Below are 26,802 nucleotides of genomic sequence, written 5' to 3' on the forward strand. Positions count from 1 at the left end.
AAAACAGCTACAAAGATTTGTTCATAGCCATTACTTTTCAAGTTACTTTCCTCCACTGTTTCTTATCGTAAATAAATAGTGTTGCATAAAAAAATGTATCTCATTCTGCAAGCTTGCTTAATAATCATAATAATTATGATTGCATTTAGGTATAGCTAATGGCCAGCAATTATAATGCCCTGGGTCACACACAGCCCCCTGGGGAAATAACACCAGCTCCTTTTTGACTCAGGTTAAAACTGAGAGTAGAACAAGTGGCACCTATGGGAACAGGAATTAACAGCTCGATAGGGGGAAAATTCAGCGCCTTGACTTTATTTCCAAAGAGCCCTCCAGAAATTTTAGGGGCTGGCCCACATCTAAAGTGGACATAGAAATCCACACCCTTGTATACACACATCCACCTTATATGTGGAATCCCTGGTGGCTAGGTTATAGCCCCACCCCTCTGTGCAGCTATAAATGTCTTATTATTGCTCTGCCACCAGGGATGGAAATCTTGATTGGCTGCCTCTTCTCAAGCACATTGCGCAGTTGTACATGCCCAGAATCCTTTCCTGCCTGTGCCATATGGCTGGACACCACAGAGGCATAATCCATGTGTGCACAGGAGGCTAGCAGATGTCATTTGGTGCACTGTCTTAATAACTGACCTATTGGTTAGCAAGAGTAGAGATACACCTGGTAGGCCCTTGCCTGAAATTATGCTTTGTGAAAGCTGCCAATTTATTAGTCATGGCATCTTTCTTGCACCTGGCTGATTCATCTTTGGAAACAAGGTAACTTGAATCAAGAAAAGTTGGCTGTGTTGCAAGGCAACACATTACAAAGCCGTTTTATCACCTCTTTCAGGTGACATTTATCTCTTCCCTTTTTTGAAAAAGGTCCATCTTCGTCCCTTGTCATCTAGAGAGCTAGGCATAAAGAAAGGGAGGGGGACCCAGATATGGCAAAAAGCTCTCTGAAAATTGACAGCTACTTACTCATTTATTGCCATCTCCCATTGATACAGCATACTGAATTGTTGACATAATGCAAGAGAAGTATTTTGTAAAACAATCTTCGGCCAGTGGCATGATGTATTTGGATGGCGTACAATTTTTCCGTAATGCATGACTGTACATTTGATATGAGTGAGACCTTTCATCCTTTTCTTTTTGGTTGCATGACAAGACTCGGTTTATAGCTGAAATCAAAGCTGTGTTACTTAGCAAAGCAATTTCATTTCATTTTCATTTCATTTCATTTCATTATTTTTTTACCTGAAACACTGGGGTTTAAATTATAAGCTTTAGGATGACTCAGGAGATGTAATGCATGCATATAAACCACATAATTTTCTTAGTGTATTTTCACAATCAATATCACTGTGTGTTTAAAGTAGGCACCTTGGGTCAATCTTCTAAGTACTGAATGAGTAATATGAATTTTTTTTTGGTGGGTGGGGAAAATCTGGGACACACAGCGCAATGCAAATAATAGCTTACATGAATATTTAAAGGATGTACAATAGGAAGCAATTGCCAAGTAGCAGGGCACACTAAAATTAATGGCCTGAGGTATTGATTTGGGCTGAGGAACTGCTTTGAGCCCAGGGGGATGCATTTCCTTTGGGAGAATTTCCCAGAGGTCATATGCCAGTGACAGGCAGAGCCAGCGGAAAAAGTTCATAGTGAAATTAATGAAAGTTTTACCTTTGTACAGCAGGCTGGTTTTTATACAGACTTGCCCCTCTCTGTCCTCCATTAAAGCAAGCAAGAAGCATTAGCAGAGTTCAAGCACAGATTCTATCTAGGTAAGGTCACTCAAGGAAGGGGCAAAGTAGTGTAGGTGAGGGGTGTGACTGAGGAAAGGGTGTGGTCTGGGGAGAGTTATGAGAGCCAGGTAGAGAGACTCCCCAACCCTGTGATAACCCTTTAAGGTAGCATAAAATAAGAGGTAATGATAGTCCCAAAGTCACCTAATAAGCTTTGCAGTTGAATGTGATCTTGAAGCACCTGTATCTCCCAGTTTCTGGTCTGATATTCCTACTGTTGTGCCACACTGGTACAGGTTCATTTCAGAGGTTCCTTGCAGTAAACAAAATTACTCTCTCCACTTCTCATAATCCATCTTAGACTGCTAAGTATGAACAAAGCTTGTGGTAACCAGGAGTGGTTCTTTTTGTATAAGAAGGACTGTGAGATTGGTTCAGTTATGGTGCTCAAAACAAATCCTTGTGCTGCAGAGCTACTCAGAGGGATGATGTTCTTAATTCCAAGTCCTGTTCCTACTTCTTTGCATGTTTGGTGGGAATGATTTGTCCTAAGCAATGCTATTTTTCCTAGAAAAAGAGGTGCCAGAGCTCAGCTCCTGTGAGCTGCAGTTGAAAAAAGCCCTGGGGACTCCTAAGAAATGAGTTAAACCTGGACGTGTGTTGAAGCTTATTAAATGCTTTGCAGTTTGGAGCAGGGGTGGGGATAGAAACGTTAAGTGTTGCCAGTGAAGAAAAGCTTCCAGCAGAGATAGATATGGTGGAGTATTCCATGGCTGGTCCTATGATGAGGCAGAGTGAGATAGCTGCCCCAGGTGGCAGATGCTCAGGTATGGAGAGAGGCCAGAGCTGTGAATTTCACATGGCCTACCCTGCAACCCCTATGCTAGGTAGATCTAAATCTACTGGTAAGTGTCTGAGTGATCTTAAGCAGGTCAGCAAAGATTTTTGATTCCCAGTAATATAACACAGGTGGCGCTGTGGGTTAAACCACAGAGCCTAGGGCTTGCTGATCAGAAGGTCGGCGGTTCAAATCCCTGCAATGGGGTGAGCTCCCATTGCTCGGTCCCTGCTCCTGCCAACCTAGCAGTTCAAAGGCACGTCAAGTGCAAGTAGATAAATAGGTACCGCTCCAGCGGGAAGGTAAACGGCATTTCTGTGCACTGCTCTGGTTCGCCAGAAGTGGCTTAGTCATGCTGGCCACATGACCCGGAAGCTGTACGCCGGCTCCCTCGGCCAATAAAGCGAGATGAGCGCCAGAGTTCATCACGACTGGACCTAATGGTCAGGGGTCCCTTTACCTTTACCTTTAATATAACAACAGAAACAACAAAATGAATTATAAAATTAAGAAACAACAAATGGATTTGTACATGAAAGGGCTGTGAGTTCAGGTTGCTGCTCAGAAGAAATTCTAGTGCTCTATAGCAGCTCAGAGGTACCAGGTTCTTTCATCCTAAGTGCATGTATTTTGCATGTGGCCCAAGTTTGTGGATTTTAGGGTTCTAATGAAATATAAAGCAGACCGTGCAAGGCTGGTGTCTGCAGGGGAGGAACATTTCTAGTTATAAAGTAGTCAGCTGTGGTTAGTTCTCCACCCTTAAGTGGTTGTTCTTAAAGCTCAGTTCATCTCACTTGCTAACTATGCTTTCCTCTGGATTAAGGTAGAATCCCCTCCATTGTCCCCACTGTTTTGCTGGAATTGCTGGAATTGTCCTGAAACAAATCCTCCTTCAGCTACTGTGAGCTTAGTAAGGTGCTTAAGGGGGAAAGAGGGGATTGAGCAGAAGTTATTTATACAAGAAGAAAGTATTCATTATAAGCAAGGAGAAGTGTCTGATGTTAAAAATAACTGTTCTTAATTATTCAGCTTATATGTTTTGGTTGCTAATAATGTGTAGACACTAAAATACAGATGGATCAACTTGGCAAGTAAATTAGAGAGGGCTTTTTTTGTTAGTAATGAGGCAATTAGTGATTCTCTATTTTTTGAAGCCCCACCTGGAAATAAGACAGTTCCATATATCAAGGAGTAAACAGTGGGTGGCGCTGTGGTCTAAACCACAGAGCCTAGGGCTTGCCGATCAGAAGGTCAGCGGTTCGAATCCCCACGACAGGGTGAGCTCCTGTTGCTCCTGCCAACCTAACAGTTTGAAAGCACAAAGTACAAGTAGATAAATAGGTACTGCTCCAGCGGGAAAGTAAACGGTGTTTCCGTGCGCTGCTCTGGTTCGCCAGAAGCAGCTTAATCATGCTGGCAACATGACCCGGAAGCTATCTGCGAACAAACACCAGCTCCCTCGGCCTGTAAAGCGAAATGAGCGCCACAACCCCAGAGTCGTCCGTGACTGGACCTAACTGTCAGGGGTCCCTTTACCTTTTCACCATTTTTCATCCCCTGAACTTGCTGAATGACAAAAGAGAATGTTTAAGCATATGCAGAGGACCAATCAGTCAACACTGAGCCACCAAAAATGTGTCCTGCCTTCAAGCAACCTACAATCATAGCAACATCGTTCTACCATTTAACAATGTTGTGGAAGCGAAAGACCCATCAAGTAATTACATTGGGGGCACTGCTAATCTAGCCTACACACAGCCAGACAGTTTTTCTGGGTCATGCTAGATTGGCAGGAGCACACCTCGTTGCGGAGATTCGAACCACTGACCTTCCGATCAGCAAGTCTTAGGCTCAGTGGTTTAGACAACAGTGCCACCCGCATCCCTAAAAAAGGAAACAATGGTGAATATTGGCTCAAATGAAGCCAAGGGCATAAAAATTTCAGATGCATAGTTAGTAATGCAATTGCCATTATCCTAAGAAACTTTCAGGAAGTCACAGAAAGGCTCCTTTATAGCAATTAGTCCATCTTAACCAAATATTGTCTGCTATGGTTGGCAGCAGCTTGGTGGAAATAATAAGGAGAAACAAAAAAACAAAAACAAAAAACCAATTTAAAATACAGGTTAAGATCTCACCAATTACCTACTTCATGAGATCCCTTTAACTGGAAAAGCCAGCAACTGGACCCATACAAAGCAGAGTAAGGTATCAGTGAAATAGAACCCTTCTCATTGGAGATGGCATGGCTTACATTAAAAATATATCATAAATTTTGGATTGGCACATTGACAAGTAGCTTCTGTTCTGAGATCCCACTCACAGCGTGAATTCCATGGCACAACATATGGTGGCAGAATTACCTTCATCCTACTCAACTGTAGGATATGCAGTACTTTATCCAGAGTCATGGAGACGACAGTGACGGGTAATAGATTATCTGGTGTATGCTAGCAGCATGGTAAATGTGGAAGGCTGCGTAGCTCACAGGCATCCCTGATCTTGTCTTTCCTTTTGCCTTGCTTTGCTTTCTTTTCTTTTATCCTTCTTTCCTTCTGCTTTACAGCCAGTTCATCATCTAATCTTTCCATGGCTATATAATGTGTGTGTTAAGGTGTCATGAATTCTCCATGGCCTTCTGCCTGCAGGTGAGGCTGAGCTGTTACTGTCACTACCAAAGAATTCTTTACACAAAGGCATCCTAGAAGCCCAGGGTATGCAGTGATTTACTAGGCTACAGGGTGTACCCACTTTCTCTCCAACACCTCCTACCCCCCACCCCACGTTCACTAGCTATATCATGCACCACATATATGAGTAAAGCACGTGGGCAAATTCTCTCTAAGTAAGTCACAAGTGCCAAGAAAGACTTGGGAACCCCAAGTCTATTTTGTATCTTAAAGAAGGAAGTAATTATTAAGGGAAACAGATGGTATTGTAACACAGGGGAGGCTATGATACTGTGTTAGTTTTTTTATGGAAACAGACAAATATGTGACTCATGACAATGGTAGCTCTTCTCTGCATTAGCAGCACAAGAGGTTAGCAATAATTTTGCTGCACAAAATTTGAATAGCTGCTATGGGGGCATCTCATCTAATGTTGTATAGGCCAGCCTACCATCTGATTATCTAGTTTTTTCTTTTGCATTGAAAAATTGTGTAGCTAGTGTGATTTTTTCAAACTTTGCACATTGTTCAGTGATTGCCATACTTTAAGTCTAACCCCCCTGTTTTGGAGGCCAATGGCCACAGTTAATAAAGGGTACTGATGCTATCACAAGGACGCGGGTGGCGCTGTCGTATAAACCACTAAGCCTAGGGCTTGCCAATCAAAAGGTTGGCAGTTCGAATCCCTGCAACGGGATGAGTTCCTGTTGCTCGGTTCCAGCTCCTGCCCACCTGGCAGTTCAAAAGCATGCAGTGTAAGTAGATAAATAGGTACCGCTCCAGTGGGAAGGTAAACACTGTTTCCGTGTGCTGCTCTGGTTCTCCAGAAGCATCTTAGTCATGCTGGCCACATGACCTGGAAGCTCTCTGTGAACAAACACCGTCTTCCTCAGCCAGTAGTCGTCTGTGACTGGACTTAATGGTCAGGGATCCCTTTGCCTTTTACTGATGCTATCTAGCAATACACAGCTGAAAATAGGGATGAATACGCTTTTCTGATTTATTCCCGTGATACTCTGATTACACATATCCAGCTGCATGGAGAACCTGAGCACCACACCACTTTCCCCACTACAGAGATGGTAGCCCAGTCCCCAGTCCTCACCCATATAGCAATAGAACCTCCACCCCCAATATCATAAGGAGAAGATAGATTCGTTTTGCAGTCCTTTAGAGGTCCCATAGAAGCCTTGCACTTCCCAGAACAATATGAAAACTGAAATGCAGCCACTATTTGAAATTTGTAGGTCTTTGAATTTTGCAATGCAGTTCTCCTACCCAAAATGTGTATGAAGTTTTATATTAGAAGAATGTATGGAAACAAATGCATATATTGGGGAAATGACCAACATAAACACATTATATTAGACTCAAAGTGCTTCTAGTAACTCTAGTGGCTCATACAAACAAAGCAATAGACAGCTATCCCCAAAAGTAGGGAAAGAGTGGGTGGGTGAAATAAGGACAATTTTACCAGGATCTGGTTATAGGGGAAAGTGACTGTCCATGCTTAAGAGGAAAAATTGGTTTGTATGGGTATTGAGATATAATACTCAGACTCATAGAATCCGGGGGGGGGGGATTAGTTAACCATTCCATCCATTAACGATGGCCCTCAACTTGGATGGCTTTAAAAGACAAATGTATGGAGCATAAAGGTATCCCTAATGTTGGAGGCAGAGAGAGAGAGAGAGGGTGCGCCTTGAAATACCAGTTGATGAGAATCACAAATGGAGAGAGTGCTGCTGCAGTGATATTTTGCTTGTGGACTTTGAAAGGGAATCTCACTGGCAACTGTGAGAACAGAATGCAGGGCTCTTCTTATGCTCTTATCTAAAAGCATCCAAGTCTTCTTCAATGTTCTTCTTCAACCAGACCTTTGGCTGATTAAACAATCTATGGCCTTTCAACTCTGTCTGGGGGTATTGGGTTTTTTTGCTATTATGTTATGTATTTTGTGTTTTTCTGTTGCAAACTGCCCTATATATAAATGATGGTGATGATGTCTGCAAAGCATTAAATAATCATGAGAAATAAATAAATGCTGACCACTTGGATGTGGGCCCATTGATGAATTCCAAGCACATCTGGATCCAGAAGGTGGCATAGCTGGGCAAAGACCTCACTGCCCAAATGACAGCAGCCTTTCCACATAGCAGCCAAGGTCAGTGGCAGTGTTAGAAGAAACTTGTTTTGCACCCCATCCCACCATTTGCAGGATAAATGACTTTTCTGTGGAAACCTTAAAATCTTGGGACCTGCTTTGGAGGCTCTGAGAGCCTTCAGTGTATTCTCTGTTTTCTGTTGTTTCCCAACAGCTTACCCAAGTCTGCAACCATCCTAAATAGCCCCATAGCTCTTTCTCCATCAAAGACAAATTCTTAGAAGTACTTCAAGAACCAGTGTTGTTCCTTGAGCAGAATTCCAGCAGATGAGAAAGGCGACTATGACAATATTACCTGCATAATAATAATAATAATGTAATGGGTTTTCCAAGCCACTCCACGCAGCTCCCAACAGAATATTAAAAACACGATAAAAGATCAAACATTAAAAACTTCCCTAAACCTGCATCCACAGAGATACTGAGTTGTATGCATCCACAATAAATAGTAGCAGAAAGGAGTAACAGCTCTTCATACAACATGACCTCTTTCTTATTTTGCATGTATAATACTATGTGAGGCCCCCATCTAGTGTGAACTGGGGTCAATACAGTGGTACCTCGCAAGACGAATGCCTCGTAAGACGAAAAACTCGCAAGACGAAAGAGTTTTTCATTTTTTGAGTTGCTTCACAAGACGAATTTCCCTATGGGCTTGCTTCACAAGACGAAAACGTCTTGCAAGTTTGATTTTAAATAGATTCCTATGGGAATCCGTGCTTCACAAGACAAAAAATTCACGAGACGAAAAAACTTGCAGAACAAATTAATTTCGTCTTGCGAGGTACCACTGTATTAGACTTATGTCTGAGAAATAACAATTCAAATCCCAGTCCTGTTGGGATATCAGTCAGTTTTTGTTTTTTTTGTTTTTGGACCCACCTTTTGGGGAATATGTATGTATTAGGAGTGGCTTGCATAAAATGGCATGCAATTAAAATTGTGGCTACTTCTATTGGCAATGAAATATAGCATGGGTTGTGGAAGATTAAGTTAATGAAACAAAAAACATTTGAATCGGCAAATAAATGTGGGAAACTGCTGGCTTGGCAGTTGAAGAAGAGACAAAAGTTGAACATAGTAACAAATCTAGAAATTGAAGGAAGAAATATTCAGAACCCCGTGGAAATCAGAAAATCTTTCCAGAAATATTTCAAGAAACTATATACTCAAGGGCCGCAAAATGAAGCTGAGATTGAACAATTTTTGAAAAAAAACAGTCTTAAAAAATTTACACAAGAAAATAGACTACTCCTGAATAGTCAAATAACACGACAAGAAATTGAACATGCCATTCAGAACATGAAGCTGGGCAAATCTCCAGGACCAGATGGTCTGACCTCCAAGTATTACAAGACAATGAGTGACTATTTGATTCAACCTTTGATGGAGGTCAGCAATGAAATTTTGGAGGGAAAGAAGGCGCCGGAATCGTGGAAGGAAGCTTTTATCACGTTGATACCAAAATCAGAAACTGAAAAGACACAACTGAAGAACTACCGCCCCATCTCCCTTTTAAATGTGGATTACAAAATATTTGCTGATGTTTTAGCAAGCAGACTTAAAAGAGCTTTGAATGAAGTAATTCACAAGGACCAGGCTGGCTTTCTCCCAGGTAGACACATGTTTGCAAACACAAGGAACATTATTGACATCTTGGAACTTTTGCAAACAAATATAAACACTAAAGCAGTTTTGATCTTTATAGACGCGGAGAAGGCCTTTGACAACATCTCTTGGAAATTTATGAAGGGAAATTTAAAAGAAATGGGAGCGGGGCGGGGTTTTCAAAATGGGATTGACGCAATATATTCAGAACAAAAAGCCAAATTGATAGTTAACAATGTGGTAACGGAAGAATTTAAAATTGAAAAAGGAACACGACAAGGCTGCCCGATTTCCCCTCTGTTATTTATTTCAGTCCTGGAGGTGCTCCTGAACTTGATTAGAGGTGACCGGCTGGTGCAGGGGATTGAGGTCGGAGCGAAACAATATAAACTTAAAGCTTTTGCAGATGACCTAGTTTTGACATTGCAGGAGCCAGAATCTAGTACGAAAAGAGTATTACAACTGATACATGATTTTGGACAGGTCGCAGGATTTAAGTTAAATAAACAAAAAACGAAGGTGTTAGGGAAAAATATGACAGATACAGAGTCAGAACGGTTTCAGAGAGAAACAGAATTATCATTGGTGAAAAAGGTAAAGTACCTAGGGGTTAATATAACAGCCAAAAATCTGAGTCTATTTAAGGATAATTATGAAAAATGTTGGTCTGAAATTAAGAGAGACTTGGAAAGTTGGGCAAAATTGAAGCTTTCTTTGTTAGGCCAAATTGCTGCCATTAAGATGAATGTGCTGCCAAAGATGTTGTTCTTGTTTCAAACATTGCAAATTGTGGACAAAACGGAGTGTTTCCGGAGGTGGCAGAGAGACATTTCCAAATTTGTCTGGCAGGGCAAAAAGCCCCGAATTAAGTTTAAGATATTAACAGATGCAAAGGAAAGAGGGGGCTTTGCCCTGCCAGACTTAAGGCTGTACTATGAAGCCGCAGCTTTCTGTTGGCTAAAAGATTGGCTACTTCTCGAAGACACTGACGTGTTAGATCTGGAAGGTTATAACAATGCTTTTGGTTGGCATGCATATTTGTGGTATGACAAAGCTAAGATAAACAAGGCCTTTAAGAACCATATTGTCAGAAAAGCAGTGTTTAATGTCTGGACAAAATACAAAGACTTATTGGAAAATAAAACTCCAAGGTGGCTTTCACCCTTGGAAGCTAAGGCTTGGAAAAGACCCAATATGGAAGCCTACTGGCCAAAATATTGGGAACTGTTAGAAAAAGATGGGGATAATTGGAAATTGCAGAGTATGGAGAAAATGAAGGATAAAGTGCGAGACTGGTTACATTACGCTCAGATTAAGGAAATTTTTAAAAGTGACAAAAAGCTAGGATTCCAGGTGGAGAAATCGAAGTTGGAAACAGAACTGTTAGAACCTAAGACTAAGGTACTTTCAAGAATGTATAATTTGCTGCTGAAATGGAATACGCAAGACGAAATGGTTAAGTCGGCTATGATAAAATGGGCACAGGACATTGGGCATAACATTATGTTTGAGGACTGGGAAAGGTTGTGGACCACTGGGTTGAATTTCACTGCATGTAATGCTTTGAAAGAAAATGTAATGAAAATGATATACAGATGGTACATGACCCCAGTTAAACTTGCCAAAATATACCATTCGTCTGATAATAAATGTTGGAAATGTAAAGAAAATGAAGGAACATTCTTCCACCTCTGGTGGACTTGCCCCAAAGTGAAGGCCTTCTGGGAAATGATATATAATGAGCTGAAAAAGGTATTTAAGTATACCTTTACTAAGAAACCAGAGGCCTTTCTTCTGGGCATTGTCGACCAGAAGGTGTTAAAGAAAGATAGAACATTTTTCATGTACGCAACAACAGCAGCAAGGATACTACTCGCTAAGAACTGGAAAACTCAAGATCTACCCACACTGGAAGAATGGCAGATGCAACTGATGGACTATATGCAACTGGCGGAGATGACTGGCAGAATCCGAGACCTGGGAGAAGAAAGGATTGAAGAAGATTGGAAGAAATTCAAGATTTACCTGCAGAAATATTGTGATTTAGTGGAATGTTAAGAAGGATGCTTGGTTATAAATAATTGGCCATCACCAAAATAGATTAAGAATTGATGATAAGAGAGATTAAGAGAAACAATTTGTAGGAGAATTACTTTATTGTATTTAAGCAAGTGGTTATAGATTTGGAAATAAGATGATAATTTGCTTGACAAAAATTTATTAAAGATGTAAATGGGAGCGGGAGACGTGAGGAAGTTCAAGGATATCATGAAATTTTGTTAAAACAAAGCAATAATGTTTATTACTATTGTATTCTTTTTTCTAAAAATTCTAATAAATATTTATAAAAAAAGAAAAAAGAAATATACCATGGGTTGGAGCAGGGCATCCCTTAGGCCCACTATGGGTCCCTATTTGGACTACAAGACTCTTTTCTCCAAACCACGCCCACCTGCCTCACACCTGACACCATACGTTATAGCTGAATGGTCAATTGTCTGGCCCTGTTGTTCCTCCTTTCAGGACTAATATATTTTCCATCTTCAAGAACAAAACGAGGGGAGGAGTCAGGTATAGTAGCATATATAAATGCCATCCTTAATGCTACAGTTGTAAATGGGATTGATAATAATAATAATAATGAAACTATGTATGTAGATCATCAAACGTAATTGACAAGCATTAGTTTCAAGAGGATGGACAAAAGGAACTACTTTATGCAACACATGATTAATTGATGGGAAGAGCTGCTTCAGGATGTTAGGAGGAACATTAGCATAAATGACTTCAGAAAAGGATCAGATCAGTGGCCATTATGTAAATCTTGTGCACAGAAAGGTCTGTCCATTGCACTGACTGTTATAGTTAACTAAGGGTAGGAATGCAATGTTCAGAAGTAGTACACACTGTATTACATGATTCTGGGGCCAGACAATAGGGAATGGGTCATACTCAGTAGCAGAGCATCTGCTTTGCATGCAGAAGGTCCCAGTATTTGACAATACATGAAAAGTGCATTAAAATTGTCTTACAGGACAAAGTAGCTACCAAAATTAGGCCAAAATAAGACATGTTATTACAGTCTACTGGTGACTATATGTCAGCGGCTTGGCAGAGGAGGAGGAGTGGTGGAGGCCGCCTCCCCACGCTGACCCTTCCAGGGAGGAGGGAGACAGTATAGAGTTACAATAGTTGTTTGCGAGAGGTCACAGCTCAGAGGCAGATGGAGGGAGAAGTTGGGAAGTAGTGGGAGAGGAGGAGCAGGCAGAGCTGGAGCAGCAGCTGGCTGACATGCTGTCATTAGAAAGCATTGCAGACCCACCATCTCCCAGAACCCGGCGAGCCTTAAAAGTAGGAGAGCAAAGAGCTTAAAGACAGGGCACTTAGCAGCACCTGTAGAGGAGGTGATGATGATGATGATGAATAGGGAAGGGGGAGAGACAGGGATGGAGATTCATTCAGGACAATGCCATTATCCAAGAGGCTGGGTTCTATGTGCTTTTTTTCTTTAATCCTCATGATTTTTTAAAAATGAATTTTAGTGCCAATTCTTGCTAATAAACACATTTTTGTACAACCTTTCGATGAATGTACACATTTTTGCTCTCTCTCTTCATATAATGTATTTTGTATTTTTTCACTTGTATAAACTTTCCCTAACATAGGCTTCCTTCCACTACTCCCCTCCCCCAAAAAAACCCATTGGCTAGGGAACTGCGTCACGAAACATAGATAATGCAAATTTTGAAGGAAAGTTATATTTTGGTTCTCGCACTCTTTCAGAAAGTTTGAATCTGGTAGATTTACCTTTAAATGCAAACGGAATTGATTATGTCCCCCAACACTAGTAGTTCCACATAATAACCAAGTTACTTGGACATGGGTCCCACTGAAATAAATGGGAAATCTATATTCCCAGCAAACATGCCTTTTGAGTATCAGATCCTGGGGATAAATCAAAGGAAAATGCATTAACCTTCCATTTCTGAATTTTCAAGAAGCATCTGGCTGACCACCTCTGAACAATGAATGCCAGACTAGATAATCCTTTGCTTTGATCCAGCTGGGCTAGGGATGGAATTTTCTGAAACTCCTGAAGTCAAGCTTATCCACACAGGATCCTCTGCCAATTCTTGTCTCACTTCTTAATCTCTACAAGAAGCAATACCCACTTAAAAAATATGGTGAATTCTTTCAAATTACATGCACTATTATAAACATTATTATAGACATACCATTATTTACATATGAAATGCATATACACTTCATGTTTCCTAAAGTAACTAGACCATTTACATATTCATATGAAAATGCATGAAACTGTATAAATGTATATTTAATATATATTATTAGAATTATCCTGCATAAGCACAGTACAACATGCACTTCACTCTTTTGTGGATAGTATACATATATGTATTCTTAGTATAAATTTGCACATATTTTGTTGGGTTCTGGCAAGAAGCAATCTACTACAGGCAATGCTTGATTGGGTCAGAACCACCAAGCCCTGCTCGTAAATCTGTTTAAAATAGATTCCTGCTGCATCCCTAAGCTGGGCAGTTCCTTTGTTCTGTATGAAGCTACCAGTGTAAAACTAATCTACAGAACATTACCTTCTTTGATCTGCACATTTCTTTGGTTGACTCATGAATATTTAAAGTTCTACTAAATATGTTTTTGTGTGTCTTTACAAGAAAGAACTGCAGAACACATTTAGCCAGCACCACTCCTGCCGCCTGCATATTGCAACCAGTAGCAACTGGTTGGTAGCAGGGCACAACTGTTCTCTCAACTTCCAAACACAAAGTGTCACTGGCACTTACCAGAGGGAACTTGTTGATGTGCAGGTGCATAGCAGCAAGAGTAGCAGATTGGCTGCACAAAGCTGCACCATACAATTATGAGCTCCCCATGCTATGAGAAACCAGGAGAAAGCAATGCCCCACCTGTATCACCACACTGGCCACTACTTTCTGCCACTTCTGTCATCACTAGCTGTTGGCCATGCATACAGAGCCAGATGGAAGTTGGAATCCATCAGCAATAGGAAAACACCACATTGGTTATCTCTGCTATAGAATGTCAGTGTGCTCAGCATTATTAGCGATATAGGAGGAAAAATGCTAAGGTTTTGTGCTCTCCTGGTATATATTTTATGAGGGTTTCAGTTAAACACTGTAACTTCCTCTCCCTCCCTCTCCTTCTCTCTCTAGAGTTTTCTTCTTTTACAAGTATGGCTGCATTAGCCATAAATATGTCTGCTGAAATCAAAGTGTAGGCACCTTCCTGTCTCTAGTTAAAGATGCATCTAAGGAAAACTAAATTGAGACAGGTTGCTTCCATGAAAAACCAAGATATCTGTAAGTATACTCTGTTGAGTTTTAAGAGTAATGTATTGAGAGTCCCCAAAGGGTTTATTATGGTCATGAATCAGCTGCCTATGCCTCAAAAAAGCCTGATGATAATGATCATTTATCCATCAAAAAACTTCTGTTGCTTCCTCCTTATTTTTGCCTAGTAGTAGGTCCCCCCCACCCAGTAACTTGAATTATTTAAATAAAAGCAATAAACCTTGGACTTAACCTTTGGCTCTCCAGCTGTGCAGAATGTCCCATGCAGGTCTTTTCCTGCTGTGTCTCAGAAATGTTAAGACCAGAAGACAAGGCCTTTCCTATCATTTCTCTTGGAGACTTCATCAACTCTTACACCAATTTGCTTCATCAGGGAAATTTAACTCAGGGAAAGCAGAGATGTTGCTGCATTGTTGACCAAACAATTGAAGCTTGCCTTATATTGAATTAATTCATTGATCCATATAGCACTGCATTATCTACTGTACTTTGTTTGGAACTGCCTCTCCGGGTTTTGAAGTTTGATCTTTCCCAGAAAGTGCCTTCTTGGGGTCCTTTTAAACTGGTAATGTAATTGAAAAGACTGCCTCAAGAGATGGTGAACCATTGGAGCTTTCCAAGGAAAAGTTGGATGGCCGTCTGTCAGGGATTCTTTGGCTGTGATTCCTGTATTGTAGGGGGTTAGGCTAGATGACCCTTGAGCGTATGTTCCAACTCTGCAATTCTTTGATTAAACCTGGGACTTTCTGCATACAAAGTTTCTGCTCTACAGAGATCAGTGAATATGTCGATTTCAGTTTCTCCAAGTTTCTTCTTTTTAGTCTTAAGTTCAATTCTCTGCATTTCCACCTCAATTTGCAATTTAAGTCCTTAAGAAAGTTCAGCAGCACTTTAGTGCAAGTTTATCCTCCTACATACATTGCTGTGTACAATTTTGCCTAATATACTCATTTTTGCAAATCATATCTCCCCCCCAACACAATGCATTTTATGTACACTTTACTCTAATGTATGTCTTTTTCTACACATTCCAGCATTGCAAAATCTGGAGAAGTGCAACTTTCAAAAAAATAAAATAAAAATGACAGTGTTTCTGTTCATGTCTCATTTTAGAAAGTGTGCCTCCATCACCCTTAGTGCTCTGTCACTGAAGACTCGTGTCTCTGACAAGCCAAGATGCCATAAATGAAGTCTGAAGTAAAAACATTTCCCACCTTTTCAGCTTGGGGTGGCACTTTCTAAACCTTTTAGCAGGGAGTATGTGTTGTTTTGCTTTTGAAAGAGGGGTTACCTTACAGTTGAAGCAACAGAGAGTTTCTTCTATTCTTTTTGACACCCCATGTCTCTGTCACTGCTCAGGCAACCCGACAGCATTCCATCACCATGTTTGAAAAGATACCCCCAGGGAAACCACAGGGCAAGCCAAGGGAATGGGCCCTATCACTGCCTTCTACTGTCACCTACTGGCTTGTCAAGGAATAATGCCAGATCATTGCAGCAGTCTACTAGAGAGAAAGAGGGGGGAGGCAGGAAGAGCGATACTAACATAATGATACCTGAAATTATACCCAATATTTATATAGTGCTTTACCTCAGTGCTCAGAGAATTTCATCTATATTACTTTATGAATCCTTCTAACAACTCACTAAGCCTATTAGTATCCCCATATTACAAACCTTATTGCCCATATTGTGGGCATATTACAGGCCCATGGGGGCAGCTAACTGAGATTCTTTTATATGAGGGATGTGAGACCAGTGTGGAAAATGAGTGGGGGGGGGGTTTCAGGTGTTAAGGAGCACACATTAATAAGTCAACATGTAGAGCAACCTTTACATTATATGTGTTAGCTTGTAAAAAAGGGGGGGGTGAGAAATGTCAGTAATGTGAGAGTGCACTGTTCTAGCCTCTGTTGTTAGAAAAAAACGAGTTATAAAACAGAATTGGTAGAGCCTCTGCTTTGAATGCAGAAAATCCCAGTTTCAATCCCATATAATTCCAGGCAGATTGGGGAAAGACCTCCTACCTGAAACTTTGGGGCAGTTGTCTGGCTCAATATAAGCAAGATTCCTGTATTCCTTTGGAAAGCGTGTTCTCACTAAAGGAGAGCATGTGTTGTGGATGGAGCCTAGCAAGACACCCCGTAGTTGCCAGGCAGGATAAGATAGAGGGGCCTGGCAAGGATTGGCTGTTTGAGTTGCTGGGATAAAATTGATGTTGCCAATTTGGGGGTGGGAACAGGTTATTTAAACAAGGATCACAGCAAGCTGCTTTCTCTTTCAATGTGGGAACTGGATCACCCCCCGCCCTCCCTTTTGGGCTTGTGCTTTGACCTTGCTATGCCTGTCATGGGGTCATCTGCCTTGGTGCAGGGGCCTGGTAGGAATTTTTCTATTTGGCTGATTAGTGTGTGCCATTTGGTTTTTGCCTACTGCATAGCAAATCGTCACAACTTGTAAGGTTGGGGGTTAGGCATTGGTTTAAATTGGTTGGTGGAGGGGTATGGATTGGCTGTGCCTGCCCCTCCAATGCTGCTGCTGCACGGGAATTCCGTTAAAGGAATTCAGGGGCTTACCATTCTTTCGTCCAAACCCCTGGAATCTGGTGCGGGCCGTGTAAGCCCCTGGGAGCATGCGGGGAGAAGCTGAGGGTCTGTGCTGCAGCTCCAGTTATCCCTGATCTTGTTCCTCCACACTGGCTTTCGCTGGAATCCGGGAGTCAGTGCTGTCCCCAAGGCGGGGGGGGGGGGGACAGATAGTCATAACCAATGCCTAAGCAACCACTCACAATTTGTATGTTTAATAAAGATGTGGCCAAAATTATGCCAAAAACCTTAAACAAAAATTTATGAGTGATGTGTGAGTTATTGGGGTAGGGGTGTTTTGGGGGACCTCAGCACGCAATACTTGGTTGTTGTCCTTCAGACTTTAGGTCTCCACTGCTGTTAATGGACAAACTCTCTCTGAAAAATGTTATATGGTGACAAGTGATGCAACCTGCTTTTGAACTGAGTGTTGGGGTTTCTTTTCCTTTTCTCTTCTTACTGAGCAGAATTGCAGCATACCCTCAGTCAAACAGGTGAGATATTTACGGGTGTGGAATTTATTGCTTCTTTAACCTTGAGCCATGCAGTATGCAACTACACAACTTCTAACTGGGTGATTCCTTAGCACAACATTTTGTAGTAATCTTCTGTGCTCGTAAAATGGGAAAAACCCTTTGCCTTCAGTTGTAGCCACTGGTTACCAAATGTTTCGCTGGAGCTTTTTGTAAAATTTGCTCTTTAATCCAGTAGAGATGGCTGAGTGTTGCAGCAGTAGTGCTGAGGGGAAAGTCCAAATCTAATCCAGTGGAATCCATTTACAGTAACAGTTTTTGTTTTCTGGTCCCTATCTTTGGTAAATCACAGCACCTACTCTGTCCTAACTTTTGCTTGTTGGCTATGCCCTGCTTAAAGTATATATCTACAGTGCAATCATATGTATGTTTACTCAGAAGTAAGTCTCACTGGATTCAACAGGATTTACTCCTATGTAAGTATGCATAGGATTGCAGCCTTAGTGCCAGAGGCTAAAATCCTTATTCTTCAGAGCACAATTACCTTTACCTTTTACCTTCCAAGGGTCCCTTTACCTTCCAAGCAGGGCATGAAGGTGGCAGACTCCAGTATTAGTCGCCTCCTCCATCCTGCATTTGGAGTTATACCTCCTTGTCCACCCATCATTTCCATTATTTCCCCTCTTTCTGCCTCCCTGGGAGTGTGAAAGAAATAAGCTGGTAGAGACACAGCCTTTGAAATGTTCTTTGTGCATTTCCTTTTCCTTTTAAAATACATTTTACAACACAAATTTACTGCTAGAAATCAAGTCAATCAAGTGGGTATGGAAAACATTTTTCTCCAAGGGTTGTTCTGGGGGGAGCGGGCAAAAAATCCATATTGCTGTATATTGTTTCATTTAATAGTGGATCACAGAGAACAGGGAGCTAGGGGAAAGATAGAACAGCCCCATTCCAAGTCATGTTTAGTATAAAATTCTTTCGATTATTTATCCATTATCAGCTTTAATGCTGGCAAATTTGTTCCCCTTGGCGATTTTAACATTCACTAAATTAACATTAATGATGCTACACTCACTGCATTTCTATCACTGTTCGGATTCATTACATCCATAGTCACATTGTCTGCTTGCTTTCTCTGTCTCGGAGATATACTGTAACAGTTTTCCAGTAAATTGAATACTTACCTAATCCCTCTCTGATCATTTTTATAGTAAACTGTGAAGTTTATTTCATGGTTGATGATGAGTTCTCGGGGGGGGGAGGGCGGGGGTAGAGGAGAAATTCATTAATTATTTATCTCCTGGAAACTATTTTAACAAGGATTTATTTGACAGCTCTATTTTTAATGCAAAGGTTTTTTTAATTAAGTTGTTTTCAAAGAAAGTTAAAAGTGCAACCTCCGAAGACATCAAATCCCTTTTGCAAAAATAATAATAATGAAGAATAAAATAAGAATCCTTTCTGAAATATCATCTGTGACAAGCTTAGATGGACCTTGGCATTAGCAACCCATCATTTAAATATAAAAACTTGTGCCCTGCCTGCCAGCCGCCTTTCTTTCAAAGAATATTTAAAGTCAAGCAAGATGATTATGTATTACTCATTGTTGATTTCTTTTCAGAGAACACTCAGGGTTAATTAATCTGGAACAGAAACTGATACAGTTGATCAATGACATGTTGCTGAACACTCACACACAAACAACCAGCCTGGAGGGGCCTAGCATCTCAGCAAGCATTAATTGGGGCGGTTTTGCATATTACAGTGGTGTGCGGGGGCGGGTGGGGTGAGGAATCATTAGAGAACTAACAGAACAGGGTTTGTTTGTTTTTTGTTATGTTCTACTATAATACACGAAGAGAAAGAACACATGTTGAAACTAGAGGTGCCATCTCTAGATACAAAAGCAGCATTCATATGCTACCTTGTCCCAGTAAAAAGTAGGTGTGCTTCCTTCCCTTCCACTTGTTTGTAGCCCTTGAGACCAACTAGAATGATTGTGCAAGGCTGTTGTTGTTGCTGCTGTTGCTGCTGCTGTTTCATTCATCAATTGTCTCAAGGCAAGAACCTCTGACTTTGGTTCATCATCAAGACTCAAGTGAACTCAGTCTTCTTAACTTTAATTTTCATGTTGAACTGTGGTCTAAACCACTGAGCCTTGGGCTTGCCGATTGGAAGGTCGGCAATTCGAATCCCCACATTGGGGTGAGCTCCCATTGTTCAGTCCCAGCTCCTGCCCACCTAACAGTTCGAAAGCATGTCAAAGTGCAAGTAGATCATTAGATACCACTCCGGCGGGAAGGTAAATGGTGTTTCCTAGTGCTGCTCTGGTTTTGCCAGAAGCAGCTTAGTCATGCTGGCCACATGACACAAAAAAACTATCTGCGGACAAACGTCGGCTCCCTCGGCCAGTAAAGCGAGATGAGTGCCGCAACCCCAGAGTTGTCTGCAACTGGATCTAACGGCCAGGGGTCCCTTTACCTTTATTATTCATTTCTCTGTCTTTCAACCCAGGATAAACAAAATCATAAAAAAAATAGCAAGATCACATTCTCTGGTTGGTGGTCAGGATTGTGAATGGTCACAGCTGGCAAAAGTGTGTATAAATCATAGAAACATAAAACTATAGGGTTTGAAGAAGCCACAAGGGTAATCTGTTTAACACCCTGCACTGCAGGAATCTGGGGGCCTCCAACCCCAACCCTGAGATGAAGAGTCTCATGCTTTATATTCCAGGGTGGATAAAAATGTTCCAATACTTTTTCTCCCACTGACTCTACTGAATTCACCCTGTAATTGGTTACACAATGTTGACATGACAAGCAAAAGAGAAAGAGAGGAAGGTGTGGCAGATAAAGGTCTGCAACAAAGATGCTGTTTAATAATTTTTTGTTGTTGTGAACTGCCCTGAGATCCACAGATAAAGGGTAGTAAATAAGTAAGTAAGTAAGTAAGTAAGTAAGTAAGTAAGTAAGTAAGTAAATCTGCTCAAATGAACAGACTCAAATGCCTGGTGGAACAAACACATCTTGACTATAGTGTTGTTCACATATTACATTCAGTGACTGCTGTTTCACGAGGTATACGGATACCAGCCAACATTCAACAAGTGTACATTCTGTGTACCTATGCACACCACAGTAGAGCTACACAGATAAACATACTGTATACATACACTCTTTCTCACAAACACTTGTACATTTGTAGAAGCCGATTGTATCTGTGCTCAGTGTAATGTGCAGACAAACCTCCTATGATGTAAGGTGAAGAGCAAAGGGCTAGATGAACTTCCCAGGAAAATCCCAATCCGTCCTAACCAAATTTGAGGAACATAACCCTAGGCAGCATTTCAGTGGCAGTTTTATTGCTGTGTCTCATTCCCAGGGTCAATGGTTTTTTTTTAACATTCCCCAAACAACCGCACAAGTTGCTCCAATAAATGTTCCCAATTGTTGCAAGGGATCTTGGGAAGCATATCTTAGATTACCTGCTGTTACATTGACATGCTCAACATCTCTGTATGTTGCTTGACTGATAGCTTATACCTGTCTGTTTCTCATTTTATACAATTTGCTGTTACACATTTAAGGATGTGTGTGTGTTGGCTCTGCTCTCTTTTCATTATGATTGCCTAAATATTTTGGAGAAATGTGCCCTTTTCAATGTCAGTTTCATCCACCTACTTGCCAAACAAAGAAATGTGCCCTTTAATAGCAAGATGATTTGCTAAATGTCATAAAATTATTTGGGAATTTTCTAACAAATCTCCTCCTCGAGAATAGAGGGGCAGAAGGGTCAGGGAAATGCTGATAATACATGTTTCAGCGATGTAAGGCTTTTTTATATATAATAGAAATCTTGAAATTCAATCAAAAATAGATTGCAGATAATACCCTTATTTCAGAAAGTACAAAGTTAAAAATGGGTTACTGCGCTTGCAATAATCCACCTTGCTCATAAAATTTAGGGGTATTATAAAAACCCTTAATGATCTGTGATGGACATGACATAGTTGTGGCCTCAGTAAATCTGGAATAAACGTAAAAGGGGGGAAATACTATGACAAGTTCTTTTCACTTATATCTGTTTCCTTTCTAAAGATAAATGAGCTGATATGTTTTGCCCTTGAAAATTCTCTCTCATCTACTTCCAAACCCTTAAGTTTAATTGAAAGGTTTCTTCGTCCAGACAGATAATTAGGTAAATTGAGAGCTGCTTACCTTCAGATGAGCCCCCCCCCCATTTTTTCTTTTAGTCTCTTTCTGTCATTTTATGTAATGGTTTATGCTTGGAATACATTTTTGGGTATTAATGAAGTCTGGTTTCATGTTTGCACATCACAGCATTATGAGTCAAGTCCCTCTTTGATTTCATCTCTCTCTATTTTTTGTTATCGCAAGTCAGGAAATAACAAATAAAAGTCAACAGATTCGACTTATTGAAATGCCGCCACTGGCTGTGTCCCTGACATATATGGGTGTAAAATCTGTGCAAACTGGGGCATGCTTGGAGAAATCACTATTCTCTCTTAAAACTCACAGTATTCCTATGGGTACAATATACAATTTATATCCCCTGGGTTAGAGCCATACTAAATTAGATGACCTTGGGTCCCACTGAAATTAGTGGAACAAGTTGTGACTTAAGCTTCATTAATTTCAAGGAGATGTAGGTGCAACTAAGTTAGTCTGGTCTCATCTCCTAAGATTCCAATGGAGAATACTGCCAAAATAAAGAGGAAATTGGGTTTTCAGGCAGTGTTCTAGAGACAAGTGTGGGGAGAGAAGAAAGGATGAACAGTAAATGAACTTGTGTTGAGAGGGAACTGAGATGGGATGTCTGAAGGGGCTGAAAATAAAACTGTCAATATCCTCCCGCCTTTACATAAATCTATCATGCCACTGTACATAGGAGATCTGTTGGAATGTTGAGTACAGTTCTTCCCATCCCAACTCAAAATGGATAATGTAAAGCTTAGAAGGACAGGAGAGCACATTGAGACATTTTTTTTTTAGTTTAGAAAAAGGACAATCAAGAATGAGAATACCTTTTTCTTTTTAAGGCATGAATAGTTCTTTGTCCTGTAGTTTTTAAGGGTGCTGAGAGTTATTAGGAGACTATTGTTCCCCTCGCAGAGTTGTGATTCTCAGTGTGGTTTAGCAATCAATTCCTCTTCTGGAAATTGTAGCTGTGTGAGAGATATAGCAGTTTCCTAACAACTATTAACACCCATAAAGGACAACAGTTTCCAGAATTGTTTGGGAGAAGCCATGACTGTTCAGCAGAGACTGTGAGTGATAAAAACTCCACAGCTCTGTAGGGTCAGAGCGGGGGACAAAAAGAGAGAAAGTAAACTTTGGGAGTGCATAAGAATTAATTAAATAAGCTGCCCACGCAATATATTCTGCAACCTAGGTTGCTGACAATTCCTGCAGAGATAACACCCTTGCCAGCTCTCCTGTACAACCCTGAAGCAGGCTTGGGGTTCTGAAGGAACCTACATTGCTGAATGTTGGTGGACCTCCCTAAAAGAGAAAGGAAACTGCAACATTCTGTGTTGATGATAGCACAGGGCATAATGAAGAGAAGAATGGTGGCTGCAGGAAGCCCTTTCATTGACACCTGGAGAAGCAGCTTGTGGCTTGTGTGAATTGGATTGTAATGATCAGTTACAGTTTCTGGAGTTCAAAGGCTTTGTTCATGCAGAAGCAGGAACAATTCACAGGAGCAAAAGGACTGAAAGAGAGAAAAAACTGACATTTTGTCTGGAGAGAACAACAACAACAATAATAATAAATTTTATTTATATCCCGCCCTCCCCAGCCGAAGCCGGGCTCAGGGCGGCTAACAACAATCAAATAATCAAACAGTCAAATAATCACACATTCTAAAAATATTTCATTATAAAAATTAATTAAAATCAAATTGATGGCAACCGATTAAGCAAAATTCTGTGCAGGTTGCCAGAGGAGGGAGTCAGGCTGTGCCCTGACCAAAGGCCTGGTGGAACAACTCTGTCTTGCAGGCCCTGCGGAAAGATGTCAGGTCCCTCAGGGCCCTAGTCTCTTGTGACAGAGCCTTCCACCAGATTGGAGCCGCAGCCGAGAAGGCCCTGGCTCTAGTTGAGGCCAGCCTAACCTCTCTGAGGCCTGGGACCTTAAGGATGTTATTATTTGCAGACCGTAGGTTTCTCTGTGGGGCATACCAGGAGAGGCGGTCCCATAGGTATGAGGGTCCTAGGCCATATAGGGCTTTAAAGGTTAAAACCAGCACCTTAAACCTGTTCCTGTACTCCACCGGGAGCCAGTGCAGCTGGTATAGTACCAGATGAATGTGATCTCACAGCGAAGACCCCATAAGGAGTCTCGCCGCGGCATTCTGCACCCGCTGGAGTTTCTGGGTCAGTCTCAAGGGCAGCCCCACGTAGAGCGAGTTACAATAATCCAGTCTGGAGGTGACCGTCGCATGGATCACAGTGGCTAGGTCAGGGCGAGAGAGATAAGGGGCCAACTGCTTAGCTTGGCGGAGATGAAAAAATGCCGCCTTTGTTATAGCTGTAATCTGCGCCTTCATAGAGAGGGAGGTATCAAAGATTACACCCAAACTCTTAACGGACGGTGCTGGCACTAATTGCACCCCCACAAGAGATGGGAGTTGCCCCCTCAATCCCATATCGTCCCGCCCCAGCCAGAGGACCTCTGTCTTCGAAGGATTTAACTTCAACCGGCTCCCACGTAACCATCCAGCCACAGCTTCCAGACATCTGGTCAGTGTGTCTGGGGCCGAGTCAGGATGGCCATCCATCAACAGAGAGAGTTGGGTGTCATCAGCATACTGATGGCAACCCAGCCCAAAACTCCAGACAAGCTGGGTGAGGGGGCGCATAAACAAAATGGCTCAGCTTTTAGGGGTGGAGTAAACTTAGAGAAGCTACCAGTGAGTGCTGGCTAGATTGCTAGACACACAGTATCCCCTTGTGGCTTAAAGGAATACAAGCATTAAATAAAAGCATAAGAAAAGGAGTTGCAATTGCTTTTCTCCAACACAGGCAACTGCAAGGGGCATTTTCAGTGCAGCAGCAGAAACAGAAATAAGGTTTCAGGATGCCTCATGCAGATCTCTCTCTCTCTCTCTCTCTCTCTCTCTCTCTCTCTCTCTCTCTCTCTCTCTCTCTCTCTTTCTTAACATACCACTAGGAGGACTTTAGGGATGCAGGTGGCGCTGTGGATTAAACCACAGAGCCTAGGACTTGCCAATCAGAAGGTTGCGGTTCAAATCCCCACGACAGGGTGAGTTCCCATTGCTTGGCTCCTGCTCCTGCCAACCTAGCAGTTCGAAAGCACGTCAAAATGCAAGTAGATAAATAGGTAGCTCTCCGGCGGGAAGGTAAATGGTGTTTCCGTGCGCTGCTCTGGTTCTCCAGAAGCTGGCCACATGCTGGCCACATGACCCGGAAGCTGTACACCCTCAGCCAATAAAGTGAGATGAGCGCCACAACCCCAGAGTCGGTCACAACTGGACCTAATGGTCAGGGGTCCCTTTACCTTTACCTTTAGGAGAACTTTGTTACTGTGGCTTTAAAACAACCCTAGAGGTCTATAATTTGCTAGAAGCATTTTGCCATGCAGGGACAAGAAAAGTGTTCTATTGCACAAAAGGTGTGCACAAAAAGCCTCTCAGAATTCTGTATTCTACATTATTATCATCATTGTTATTGTTATTATTTATTGAATTTATATACCACCCTATACCCCGGGGTTTCAGGACAGTTATGTGTGAGCAGAGAAACTCGTGCAGGGGGAGGCAGCATACACATCAGCTGACTTGTGTCATGTGTTTCTAAATTATGCTTTGTATCGATTGTGTTTAAAACCTAAATGTTTGTATCTTTGAAGGCTATCTGTTTGAAGGGTGGAGCTACATGGGGGGTCACTCTTTTGTATTTTCTTAGCATACCAGGCTAAAATCTGTCCCCTCCCAACTCAACACAGTATGAATAATGCCCACCTTGTTGTCAGTTTCGGTCTCGAATTTGACATACTTTCCACTACAACAATTACCTTTTCTGTCTCTGGCTAATAGTTTTCATTCAGAATTGCTGCAATCTGGATAAAATTAGACTGGACAAGTGATTACCTTGAACAAATGGCTGAGACATTTGTCTCAGAGAGCCTAATATTCTCCATGACAGATGCCCCAGCCAACAAATAGGAGGATGATTTGAAGGTACGGCGAGAACAGGCTAAGATCTTTTCTTATTCTTACTCTACCAGACAGCCACTCCACTAACACAAATTAGCCCTTCCCTAGAGACAATGGTTTAGCAAGACAATAGTAGGAGAAGATAATTTATTTTGAACAGGAAGATGGATCATTTGTAAATGAGAGTTCTGTGTGGGAGAATACCATCTGAGGAATATTTCACCACTTAACTACATATAAAAGTTTTGTGCAGCGGGTATTGAAAGACTGATTCACAAACGATTTGGTTTAATTGGGTTATATTTTTAGCCCATCTGATGTCAGAGGTCCTGAGCCAGTAATAAGAGGCAAAAATATAGGTTAAAGGGAAAACAAAACAAATGTTAAGGTTCTCCACAGTCAACTTTGCCCCAATTAGAAAGATAACCCTACAATAAACTAAATTATAACATTTCAGGTTTTCTATGGGTTCACCAGCGTGCCCATTTTTGTCTCCTGAACAACTCTGGTGGCATTGGCAGGAGAAGTAGTAGCAGAAAGGCAAAGTAGGGAAGAAAATACATGTAACACAAAATACATATTTAAATATGGAATTTATCTCGATGCACATGTTTATAAATGTATTTTACCCTATGAATTTGGGCATGTATTTGAGCTGAAAACTTTATCACAAAAGAACTGGGAAATCTAAAAGGTAATTAAGTTTCAATCTTCACATTAGGCCAGAAGATGCAAATCAGGTCAGTTCACTGTGGGATTTATAGTTGAACTTCTCAGGCATTAAATCTAGAACATCCAGAGCCAAGTCATCCCCCATGGATGAGTGCCCAGCCACTCCACAAAGACCTCCAGTGACAGAAAGCCCACACTCCTCTGAATTATTTGTTCCATTGTTAATCTGTGCATTACCTACCCTGTCTACATCTAATATATGCAGATTGGTGCATATGTCCAAATTGCATATATTTAAATTGGCAAGGCACAGTCAATGAGAAAAATACCCGGTGTCCTCCTGGACATCAGTAAAAATTATGATTAAAACTAAAGGGGGCTGTCAGCACTGTGCTAGCAATTCCCTCCTTTGGTTGTCCCTCCAATGGGTTTGTGTAGTGCAGCCACATGCATTTTTTGATATGCAACAGCAGTACAA

The sequence above is a fragment of the Podarcis melisellensis genome (genome assembly GCF_964234715.1).
Source record: "Podarcis melisellensis genome assembly, chromosome: Z".
Lineage (NCBI taxonomy): Eukaryota > Metazoa > Chordata > Lepidosauria > Squamata > Lacertidae > Podarcis > Podarcis melisellensis.